This window comes from Misgurnus anguillicaudatus, chromosome 15 (genome assembly GCF_027580225.2).
Source record: "Misgurnus anguillicaudatus chromosome 15, ASM2758022v2, whole genome shotgun sequence".
Taxonomy (NCBI): Eukaryota; Metazoa; Chordata; class Actinopteri; order Cypriniformes; family Cobitidae; genus Misgurnus; species Misgurnus anguillicaudatus.
This window is the reverse complement of record NC_073351.2, coordinates 6,230,986-6,243,755: the sequence shown is the minus strand read 5'-3', so window position 1 is coordinate 6,243,755 and position 12,770 is coordinate 6,230,986. Positions and strand designations below refer to the sequence as shown.

General features: G+C 36.8%; 1 long non-coding RNA gene across 1 annotated transcript; it reads right to left on the bottom strand.

Moving 5' to 3' along the window:
• Positions 1–8,608: 8,608 nt before the first annotated feature.
• LOC141349764 (uncharacterized) lies at positions 8,609–10,096 on the bottom strand. Its single transcript, XR_012357789.1, has 4 exons — positions 10,018–10,096; positions 9,516–9,633; positions 9,300–9,396; positions 8,609–9,194 (listed from the first exon to the last, which is right to left on the bottom strand). It is a non-coding gene; the product is annotated as an uncharacterized lncRNA (long non-coding RNA).
• Between the last annotated feature and the right edge of the window lie 2,674 nt (positions 10,097–12,770).

The following is a 12,770-nucleotide window of genomic DNA, read 5'->3' as shown; positions in this document are numbered from 1 at the left end:
ATTAAATTTAATATTGCAAATTTCAGATATATAAGGAATAATTTAACAATTGAGGCATCAAACTTGTATGTAAACGCAATGATATTTTCACATATGAATTATTGTCTGACTAGCTGGGTGCAGACCAAAAAAACCACATTAATATCAATAGAACGATTTTACAAACAATCTTTAAAAATATTAGATAAAAAGTAAAATTTGTATTATCAATGCAATATTTTAACTAAATACAATCTTTTAACTTGGGAAAATGTGATCAAATATGCAGATATTTTACTTGTTTTTAAATTTTACATGGTTTAGCTCCAGCTCCACTCAAGGAGTTTATTAAGCAAAGTCAAACTGCAATTACAAGAGCCACTGAGTACATTTACATGCACAGAATAAGCGGATAACTATCAAAAATCTGCTTATTATAGAAAACTGTTTTCATGTGTTTACATGCAAATCAATAAACCGGCTATGCAGTCAACTGCGTTTACATGGGACTTGGAGAATTATCAGTTTTCTCGCAGGCAGTAACGTCACCACTTATAGTACATAATAGTCGTTCAAAAATCCAACGGCATATCTGTCTTAACTCTTTCGCCGCCAGCGTTTAAAAAAACAGTTGCCAGCCAGCGCCAGTGTTTTTCATGATTTTCACAAAAGTTTAATGCCTTCCAGAAAATGTTCTTCTTTAAATATATAAACATACAATATATCAAATGAAAGAACAGACCCTCTGCTTTAAAAAACAAAACAAAAACGTTTCACCCTACCTTCAGTAGTTCTTTTATAATCAGCTTTTGAATATGGGTAGGTTTCTGCAAAAACACCATATTTTGAGCAAAAAGCAGAGATAATTCCAATTTTGTGATGGACTTTTCATAGAGATCCCATTCAGAGCGATCTTTAAAGCAGACTCGGACATGCAGCTGCTTGCCATAGGGCAATACTTCCGGGTTTAAAAAGTTGCGGAATATAATAGCGGTATTGCGGAAAGACGGAAATTCTCGTCATTGGCGGGGAAGTGTTTTCTCTTGAATGACGAGATATCTCATCAATGGCGGCGAAAGAGTTAAGCTGTACTGTTGTATCTCTTCTCGGGTCTACAGAACCTGTCAATGTAACATGAGCTTCTGTTTTCACAGTTTCTCTGCCAACTGCTTTGGGCCCGGTTCCCCAAAACGTTCTTATCGCTAAGTAGTTCTTAACCTATTCCTTAACCTCTCTCTTAACTCTATGGCACGATTCCCAAAACGTTCGTACGCTAAGTATATCTTCTGTAAGTCACACTTTCGTAAGGTTGGCCTGGACCATTCGTAAGCTCTCTCTTAGCGTGGTTTGAGCGCAAAAACGCTATCGCCGCAGTCTTTAGAAATCAGCGCAGCGCAGCACAAGTCAAACTATGGTATGCTGACAATGATTTTATGTTATGGACATTTTAAGACTTATAATAAAATATGTTTGCAATGGATACAGGGCTATTTATGCAGTTGACTTTATTTGGTATCAGAATGAATCAAAGATGGCGCCGGTGTTGAAATTTGTTCCTCATCAAAGTCTGTTTCCTCTATGTTTATAGCGTTTACATTTATAATTTATTTAGAAAGATTAAGATTTGAATTTGTTATACTAAAAGCAATAATATCATGTATTCTATTTTACAATTTATTAAATATTTCTTATTTGACAGTTTTATATCTTTTAACCTGTCTTTTTTCCATTTTTTTTCTCTACTGTTTGTTTTAAAACTGTTATGTTTCCATACATAATAAATTATACATATAATATGATTCATACTATAATACTGTAAAAATAATTTACAATCAAGAACAATCAAGATACATTACATAAATGCACACACACATCTCAGTAGCCATTAAAACTTTCAATGTATATAAAGAATAAACGTATAATGTGATGATAAACACCGGTAACCCCGTAACCGTTTAGTCCATGCCATTTCTTTTATTCTGTAACACTTAAAACTTTTTGACAATTTGCCTGACGTGGCTAAATAAAAAAATCGCCACCCAAGACAACTCATTATGGAGCTGCTAGATCTTCTCAGACCATATTCTCTATCTAACTCTCTCTGTTTATTGTAGATAGGTTGTTTTTTATTGAAAACATTAATGGCAAACAATACAGCATTAAACAGAAGTACTACAGCTGCTTGCCAAGTAATTCTGATTGTTAAGTACCTTACCATTAGTATAAAAGTGTATTATATAATTTTTTAAGTCGTTAAACCCATGTCAAGAAGCGGCACAAGTGGCACAACGAGATAAGGAGGGTGGATGATTAGCGAGGTTCATCTACCCGTATTACTGACAATTTGATAATTTAATTAATAGTCTGTATTTTACGGATAACTTAAACTATGTTCAAATAAATGTTTCTGGAATAATTTGAGTAATGTTGCATTTGTATAGAGCGTGTTGTCTTTCTTAACGCCGTAATGCACTTTCGCGTGAAGTGGAAAATTTATCCCTGAGCGATCGATCGCAAATAATTCAGCACCTTCATTTGGGACAGCGCCTTTGTTACGTCGAACTTAGAGGCAGCATGTTAAGAAGCTTCCTAAGAGACACTTCGGGGAACACACTTAGGAACATAAACAACTTTGGTAAGATATATCTTTTTGAGTCTTCTTAGACTAAATCGGCGTAATGAGCAAAAAACTACCTGTGCCGATCTTTTTTTGCTTACGCCGTTTATGGGCTTTCCCCGATAAAGAATAACCGTTTTACGCGTTTACATGACCCCACACGTTATCAGTTTATTAAGCATAATCGGCGTAAGACTGTGCATGTAAACGCACTCACTGTTAGAGGGGATTGTCCAGTACCATTTAGGAGGAGTTATTTTGGCCAATCAGCTTTTTCCTATAGAGCTATACTGCCCTCCAAAGGCTAAGTGCAGTATCTACGCAAACACTGAAACTGAGAAAAATGGCTTTAAAGTTTTTTACACCAGCCAGTCAAACATGTTACTGCAATTTTGGCACACACATTTCTCTGAAATGGGACAAAATTTAACCAGGAGACTTTGTCACAAGACACAACAGATCTCACAAAGCCCATTTTAACCCTTAACTCAATTTTGACCAAATGCGTAGTTACTGTGCTTTCGCTTTGTAGGGCAGTATAGCTACATGTTTGTAATCCTGTACCTATTGAGATAAGAGATATTGTTCCTTTTATTTCTTTTTCTAAATCTGTAAAACAGTGGCTATTAGTTAAACAAAAGTGTACTCATGACTTGGTGAAGTGTGTGTTTTGTTGGTTATGATTATGCTGTTTGGAAAATGTATGATATGGTTATTTTTATTAGAATTTAGCTTTTTAATTGTAATTGTGTTATTTAACATCTGCCTGCCTGTGCTACAAATGAAAACTAGCCGGTATGGCCAAATTTGGCATATTTTCATGATCAATGTGCTGCGTGGCTATGAATGTGCATTGTCCGATTTCTTAAATAAATAAACTCAAACTCACTAGAAGTCAGAAATTACATAAAACATTGTGCTCAGTACCTCAGATTAGATAAATAGTCGGACTCGTGTGGCTGTTCGAACACATTCGTTCACATGCACATCTACACCACAAAAACAAAGGCCAACTTACAAGTACTGGCCAAATTATATCTTCAGAGTGCATGGAGACATTACAGCATAAGAATGTGATTTCTTTACTCAAGTCTGTGTTAAAGTAGCATAAGGCTTTTACAACAAAGTAAGAAAAAGTAAATTTAAGTAAGTACAGTAAGGCAAATATATGTTAAGAGTATGGTAAAGTTGTCATATTTCTGCCAGCTTATCTTGTGTTTAATCTAGTCTTGTGTGTGGGATCACGTGGTCTGAGTATTGGTTTTACTAGACCACGTGTTCCCGGTGTCTTGTCACTTTTACCTCGGTCCCTTGTCACCTCATTGTTTAATTCATGTCACCTGTTGTCTTCATTAGTTCTTCCCTATTTAAGGTCCTTGTGTTTGTTAGTCTGTGCCTGTTCATTGTTGTTTCATGTATTGTTCCACGCCTTGTTCCATGCGTCATTATACCCGTGTGAGTACTTTGTTAGTTTAGTCGTTTCCCTGTGTATGTTATTTTTGCTCCCTCGTGGGTTGTTTATTTTGTTGTTTTTGTCAAAATAAATTCCTTATTTTTGTACACCCGTATCTGCACTTGGGTTCTGTCAAAACGTATCGTGACAAAAGTTAAAAAACATGTATATAAGAAGAAAATTATCTTTTTGTAATGAATTTATTAATGCATTAAACATGTTTGGACTTAGTTTTAGCAGTTCTTTTTTGTTTTTACAACACCCAGTGACATGGGCGTAGATTTAGGGTGGGACGCCAGGGACATGTCCCTACCAATATTCAGGGAAGACTGAATTGTCCCTAGCAATAATTTCGACCAAACAATTAATATGTATTCATATATAACCACTGATGTCTGTTGCATCACATAATGATTCAAAAACAGTGTTTTCTCCAAAAAACGACAATCCCATGTTAACCTGAGGAGTTGCAAACACTTAAACTTTTATAAATGGGGTGGCAAGTTATTTAGGGGGTCCCTAATCCATGAAAGAAAATAACCCCAACATGGTAAAAGCATGAATTAATGTCATGATTGCTGAATACTTTACTGCACTGTGTTCATTACTTGCACAGATGTTAGATGTAGACAAGACAATGTAAGGTTGCATTTTAAACTTCTATTTTTACGATCGGATAGCTATTCAACCAGAGAAAACACATTAAAGCAACAGTAAAGAGTTTTTGCTCTTTGCTCCCCCTACAGGTTAGTCAGCGTAATTGTCCATTACCACTGTCGTAAATACTGCAGCATAGCTGGCTCTGATTGGATTGTAGGTCTGCCGTAAAGCATGTTTTTGTAGTTTTGACTCGAACTACAGGACCGCGACTCGACGGTTGGAAACTTCTTTAGTGCAGTTTTAGCCGATAGAAGTAAAATGTAAAAAGTGCCATTCACCCTGTTTCAAGTTGATGAACGACTAAAACTTTTTTGGAAACGATATTTTAAGGTAAAAAAACCTCTTTGGTGTTGCTTTAAGTGACCATGTGTAAAAATGCCAAATAATATGCAGTAAGTATAACATGTAAAACAAAAAACAATATTTACAGATAAGAATGACTTACCTCTTGATGATCACCTTCATTTTGTAATAAAATCTGGCGTTTGCCAAGACCAGCCTGAGCCAGTTTCAGCTCCTCTGATCCTTTGGGAGTTAAGGTGCTTGGCTCAGGAAGAACATATATATAAAATGTAGTTGTTGGGGATTTTGCACTGCCAGCAAAGGATTTTTGTCTTTTTTTGGAACAGTCCAGGGAACTGTTTAGAGGGCAAAAAAGAAATATACATTATAGATTAATATGGTTACTTATTGTGTGCTTTTCCTCTTTAGACAAGATTGAAACCATTGTCAGGGCAACAATGCAATTCTATAGACAGAGTTTTTAAAAAAATGTATACAATTAGCTGGCATTGTACTTTTTTTAAATTCATTAAAGTACTGTCTCTGTACAGTTACATCTGATATGTAGATTCATAATAATAAATGTCTTGTTTTGTTAAATAGGTTAGAGCTGGCAATTTCTCAACCTGCAGCGCAAAAATCAGAGAACAAAGTATGACTTTTTTATCCAAGTTGGACAAATATTTTCAAGGACTACACTTCAGAGATTATATATTGTGTATCTGTGCATCTGAAACAGGTTTTATTTCGTTTTTTTTTTTTTATGAGAGCCTCTCAACACTCAACATTAAATGCTCTCTTGTAAGTCGACACTTAAGTGTCTCTAATTGAATACATTTAAGAACATAAAACTTAAAATACTAAAGTAAACTCCTGTCACATCTCACCATTTTCCTGAATTCTCTTATTATTGATAAGCTCAGTTGCTCATGCCCTCTAATATTTGTTAATGTTATATTGTGTTAAAACGTACATTTACTTCATGGAGTCTTTAATCCTAGTTTTAGGGACCCTTTATTGCTGAACATTTGAGATTTATTCCCTATTCAGGAGTTAATACCAGGTATAAACAGCCCCTTAGATCTAGATTGTGTATGTGAACTTAGAACAATTTAAAACAATGTATGAAAGTACAGTGTAACTTTGTGAGCTGATCCCGCACTCGTTTTACTTTTGTTTGGTTGGGATTCGAAGATGAAGGGGTTGGTGTATGGCTGAGGACAGGTGGAGTCACTTGGGGATTGAATAAACCTGTTGAATTAACTGTTGCATTTTGGGAGCTCATGTTTCTAGAGATCAGCTGCACTAGATTCAAGGCAGCCGACTCAACTTGTGCTGCAATTCCCTGTTGAAGATAATGAACAATGTGTAAAATGATTTAAGAATTGTTAACAAATACTCCATTTCCTGTGAAATAACTAAAGATGTAGAATGTATACAATATCCACATGTTGCAAAATAACTACATTTAATTTACATTTGTGACAATGTTTGCTCTGAATAGATAACAATCATTTGGTAATATACAATACATATAGAGGGCTACAAAGCGAATGTGAAGGTGCCGTTATTTTAAGGTAAAAATGTTATTTTAAGGTAAAAATGTTATTTTAAGGTAAAAAACCTCTTTGGTGTTGCTTTAACTGCGACGATAAACATTGCCTCTACTTTGACCAAATCACTCTTTTCTCAGCTAACTAAAACTGATGCTGATGAATCATTACTTATTTTTTTGTAACATGTGGTGTAGACATTACAAACCTCAGAGAAAACATGTCGTGCCGAGGCCACACTTTCGTAAAACCAAACACGTGCGTTGCTGAAGCACAGCGCGGAAGCCCCAACGGAAAATTTTCTTCTTCTATGATTTACAGCAGCTTAGGCACAACTAGACGTATTACTGCCCCCCTCAGTTCATCTGAATATATCTGCTTGTAAAGTCCAATTAGATGGATGACACATTCCATTAATACATGGGCTTCTTGTTTCTCCACTTGCATTTTGGTCCTTTTCATCCATTACCAGCATTCAATGTACAATGCAGAAACTTAAAGAAAATATGGTCAAAGACAAACTAATGCAGCCCAACAGGCTTAACCAAAAGGCGGGTGGTTTGCGCCCTCTTGAGGAAGACACTGTATTGCACATTGGGTCATCACTAGGGCACAGAACTGCTTCGTTTGGCTGCGAAATATGACAATAGAACATTTATTGGGAAAACAACATATAAAAGTCTTGATTATATAATTATGTATCTAAAAACTACTGGGTTAACAAATAGATTATAACATGTTATCACCTTAGGTTATCATCTACTGCTCCTCTAGGTGGCAATAATACAGCATGTGAATCTTTTGCATCTTTTGTATTTGTGAATTACTGTGCGCGCCTCTGAAATAATTGTGTGTATTTGTGAATTACTGTGCGCGTGTTTGGATTTATTGTGTGCATATGTGGGAGGTTTTGATACTGTATTCACTCCATAAACAATCTCTCGACAACGTGAGCTCATTCGAGAGTGCCTGTTTTGAGTGTGGTTGTAAACTCCTGTTTCATCGTTTAAGTTATTAAATATGTCGAGTAGATGCTGTCTCTTTAGATGCGAGGGCAAAATAACACTTTATAGCCTTCCACAAAGGATATCACGTTTAATACGGTTCCGGCAGAATCCTATCAGAAGTTGTTTATATGTTCACGGCATTTTCACAATGACTGCTTCATGAACCATAACGAACATGGATATTACAGCCTGTGATCCAGAAGTGCACGGTAATCTAACTTTTTTACTTTTTACTCCTACTTTCAGTGTTATTTAGGACAGGTAAAATTCTACACACATTACATTTTTTTGGTTAGTAATTGTACTTTTACTTGAGTACGATTTTTCAGTACTCTTCCCACCCCTGCGCCCAGGAACGCCCATAAAGCGAAAGTGTGTTGCTCAGTGTCGCTCACTTTTGTAACTAATGTGACTCTAGAGTGAGAGAGAAAGAGAGGAGGGAGGCGCGCTGAACGCTCTCAACAATGAATTAAATAGTATAATATGGGATGACATCTCCTTGAATGTGTCTGCACGAGTGGACAGAGATTTTCAATGCTTTGCCATCTCAAAAAAGAACAATCTTCTCTCCAAGTTTTCTTATTGCCATCACAAAATTAAACACCTTCCTCTTGGTTTTCAAATCTACAGCGTCTGGAATACAGTTGTGGAAAATACGTCAATATGATTATTTTTCAAAGAATTTATTAAATAAGGCTTAATTGGTTTTGTGCTACTATGTAAATCAATAAAAAATTGTCAACATATTTATGTACATACCACCATGTGAAAGTTGCCATGGCCAAACTGTCTCGTCAGAGAGAATGATGTCAAAGACGATTATTTCTGTATCTGGAACCATACTGTTGTATTTTTCAACGACAGAGCTAAGAATGGCCGTCTCCTCTCTTATTTTGCACCGAATCCGGGCCCGACCTTTGCTGCCATTGGTGTCTTTGAAAAGGCTCTGCGACCTTCTTTTAATGCTGGCCACCAGCACCTCCATTCTACTGGTTATTGCGTTAAGATCGGCATTCTTTTGGGATGTTGTTGCTGAGAAGAAAAGAAGTTAAAACATTTCACTTACATTTTCATGGCAGTAACTGAATTTGAAGTCTCAATGCAACACAGAACGCCACAGGTAAGTCATCTTTTCTTCTTTTTTATTTTTCTTTATAAAAAATCCTGGAGGAAGGACAGGTGAGTCTCCATAATAATTACATATTTATAAGCGTGTATAGGAAGTATCTAACAGGGTACCAAAGAAAATGACAACATAGCCAAGATGGGATCTGCTAACTGCAATAAATGTCCAATGATCCAACTTTTGGACTGTGCACCATTCAGGTACTTTCAGGGCACTTTGTTTTGACATGATTTCCAGTGTGCATGCACTACATACTAAAATTTGGCATTTTAATTGCATAAGTACATGACCAAGAAAACAGTGTATGTGTGATTTCATTTTAAAACAGTAATTACTTGCAGAAGCATGTCTCTCATTATTCTGCAGAACTGAGACATCGAAGTAATAGTATAACTCTCTCACCTTCTGCCCACTCCTTAATATCAGTGACCCAGCCCTCAATTTCAACCTGTTTCACTGCCAGCTGGATTCTCATGCTTTCCAGGTCCTGAAGTTGGCTTTCCAGACATTTTGTGGCCTTCAGATAACGAAAAAAGGAAACGAAAGAAGACAAATGTTATACCTACAAAAATATACAATAGAAGGTATTTACAATATAAAAAATAACAATACTCATCTCTACCTTCTGATATCTGCAGGCAAGTGAGGTAGCCAAGTTATTACTGTAAACTTTTGCTGATTCCAGCGCATGGCCATTAGTGTAAGCATGTATGTACATCCTGCAAAAAAGACACAAAAAAAACCCCACTAATCTGTGTTGTACCACATATGTCCCTTACTGGCTACAATTTTCTTTAAACAATTTCAATCTATGTAGTGCAGTGTGTGGTTACCCTACCTGGTTTGGACATGTGCTTCGTGGTCACAGCAATCCTAGAGAGGAAGGCGTTACACTGCTCAACCTCCTCCCCAAGTGTCAATCCGGCCCCTAGCTGGTAAGATCAACTCCATTTAACCTATTGAAAAAAATACTGCCAACATATCTTTGCAGGTGTTTAGTGACAGTCAATGACATGGTAATGTTTTCTTCACTCGCATTTAAAATCATTGCGTTTGGCATGAAACACTGAGAGGAATGGTTTCATGTTTAGAAGGTCCTGGAGCTCAGAGCAGCCCTAAATGGGATCATTCACGCACTACGCACACCTACGAACCAGAAGTTGCCCAGTTAAGGAGGATGACGTGAATATAAATCAATATAAGTCAAATGTCACAAATGTACCTATGCATGATTATACACAGATTTTACCAGTAGGCAGTTACGTTGGATCATATTGCAATTACAATTGCAACAATTGTGCAGCCCTAAATGGGACTATAAAAAAAGAAAGACAGCTTACCACTCTGGGAAAGAGCCTTCTCCACGACACAGGTTGTCGAAGGCAATGGCTGAAAGAATCCAGCTATTGTTGCATCCCTATAGTGGAACACCTGGTTTTGTTATATACTGACATCACAATTAGTACAGAAGAATGGTTGTGGTCGGCAGTCACGACAACGGACAGCAGCTGGACTGCTGCCACAATGTTAGCAGATCTGAGTTGTCTCATTTTGTTGTGCCACCATGATATTCACCGGACAGGTTCTCTCTTTCTCCCACCTCTCTGAGAGAAGACTTTTTCGAGTAGACCAGTCTGAGGAAGATCGTGGTGGTGCTGGTGCCGTTTCCTGGTCATCCAAGTAATCACCCTGTGAGTGGTTTAGCTCTTCAAGGAAATCTCTGTTAAAGTAGTACACCATATTTTTTCAAAAAAGTTCTACCCTATCAAAGTGTGCAACATGGATTATTCTGGATTATTCAACATGGATTATCAACATGGGTTATTCTGTCCCAAAAAGATGTAATTTACATGCTAATTATTTAGAATCTATAAACATAATGAACTAATAGAGACAGAATAAAGAACATACCAACAGTGTCAGGAGGACAGTAGTTGGTTATCTCAACACTGCTGTCCAACATCCTAGTATGAGCACCAGTTTTACGACTGCAGCTGTGACCTAACCTATTGAAGAAAATACTTAAAAGCTGCCAACATACCTTTGCAGGTGTTAAGTGACAGTCAATGACATGGTAATGTTTTCTTACCTCGCATTTAAAATCATTGGCTTTGGCATGAAACACTGAGAGGAATGGTTTCATGCTCAGAAGGTGCTGGAGCTCCGGGCAGCTTTTTGTCACTTTGTTGAGGTAGGGCCAGTACAGTACTTGCAGGTTACATCCATGGCAAAAAAGCTTATTGGTGTATTTGCCAGCTTGTTGTGCAGATAGAGGGGATAAGCATTTCTCCCCTGAACATATTAAGAGCGCCGAGAAAAAATCCCTCAACTCCCTCCTCATCAATTTTACTTGAGGATCTCTGAGACGTTTCCCTGACAGGTGACCACTCCCCTTCACAGACGCCTCTTCCAGAAACCTACAACATGGAAAAAGGTTGATATAAATAGTCAGGACAAACAATGTCAACTGCAAGATGTTGTTGGTGTTGGTTTTAGAAATATTATACAACAACTTTACATGTTTAGTGGTAGAATGAATGTAATCCACAAATCTCTCTACTTCATCATCGTTTGCAATGAAGATGCCATCAAATAAGGCTTGTTCTTCAGATCTAAATTAAAAAAAGGTACACATTGTAATACAATATGACGAAGCAAAGGTTACTTTAACAACACTGCAAATGACACACATGTTGTAAGTACCTTGCTGCATTCTTAAAGCGGTAGTGCTGGGATTTCCGTCCACAGAAACAGCAAGCATGTCTGGGTGCATGCAGGACAGACAAAATGCTCCTCACAGCCTCCCACTCCAAAAAGCTTTCTCTGAAGCTGTCTGCTGTGTTCTTCCCAGTCTGTTTCAGAACAGTAAAACATGTCAACATAATTCACGGTTAAGTTATCTATAGTTGATAAGGTAATGCCAAATCCTCCAGCATTAAGCCTCCAAAGGCACCCGCTCAGCCCAATACATCATTGGAAATCTTTTGGCACTTTGTATATTACGGACAGAAAACATAATGACCAAAGTCTCAAAAAAAGACAAGTTCCACAGCAAGCTTTACTCCCACAGCAAACTTAACCAACCATGTCTTTATGGACCTATTTGTTTTTTTTCTGAATGCAAACTGCATGACTAGGATGTAACTAGGACATCAGTGCTTGATTTTATGTCTAATGTTTTGAGTGATTGAGTTGATAAATTGCTACAGTACTTTTGTACATTTAGTGTATGAATTAGAATTTTTAATGGGGAGTACTTTTTACACAAAGACTTTGAATCTTAGATGATGTGCTGCTATCAATGTATTGAGTACAGCTGAATCACTGTGTTTTGATATCATCAACATGCTCCAATTACAATAATCAATAGGGGTGCACGATTCAGAAAATTTCGCGATTCAAAATCGATTTTCGATTCAAAAACCGATTCTCGATTTTAAAAATGATTCACAGTATATAAATGTAGTTTACTTTTGCCTATGTGATAGAGATATACAATTTTAAAGAAAAGAAACACAACAAATTAAATGTAGTTTGATATTACTTTATGCAATTATGCAAAAATAAAAACTTTAGCAACTAAAAAGTGCAAAGTGTCAAGCTTTGGCCAGCTTTCAAATACATTTCAAGTGTCATTTAGCTTTAAAGTGCTGTAGGCTAACAGGTTATCTGTTGAAATGTGAACTCGACTGGGCACATTGAACTTCATAAAACTATAGGCCCTTTCTTTTTAGAATCTCTGGCAATATAGTCCATTCAACAGAACTGTGATGTATCAGAATCACATAATGGATCAACATTTAGGTGTGTGTAACCAGTTTAAAGTCCACCACTTTTCCTTTTTCCTCTATAAAAGGACATCATCTGAGATCAAATAAAACTAATTCTAATTATCTGTATTTGATACATCAAGTGATTAAAATGTCTATAGAACGTGTAGAACAGTGGTTCACAAAGTGCAGTCCAGAGGCACTGCATGGGTCCCCCAAGGATTGCCTACATGACCAGTACATAGAATTGTATGAAGTTGAGTGTGAGTTACAAATGTTTTGTTTGAATGAGTATTTATCGTAGAATAACTGTTTCGTGATTT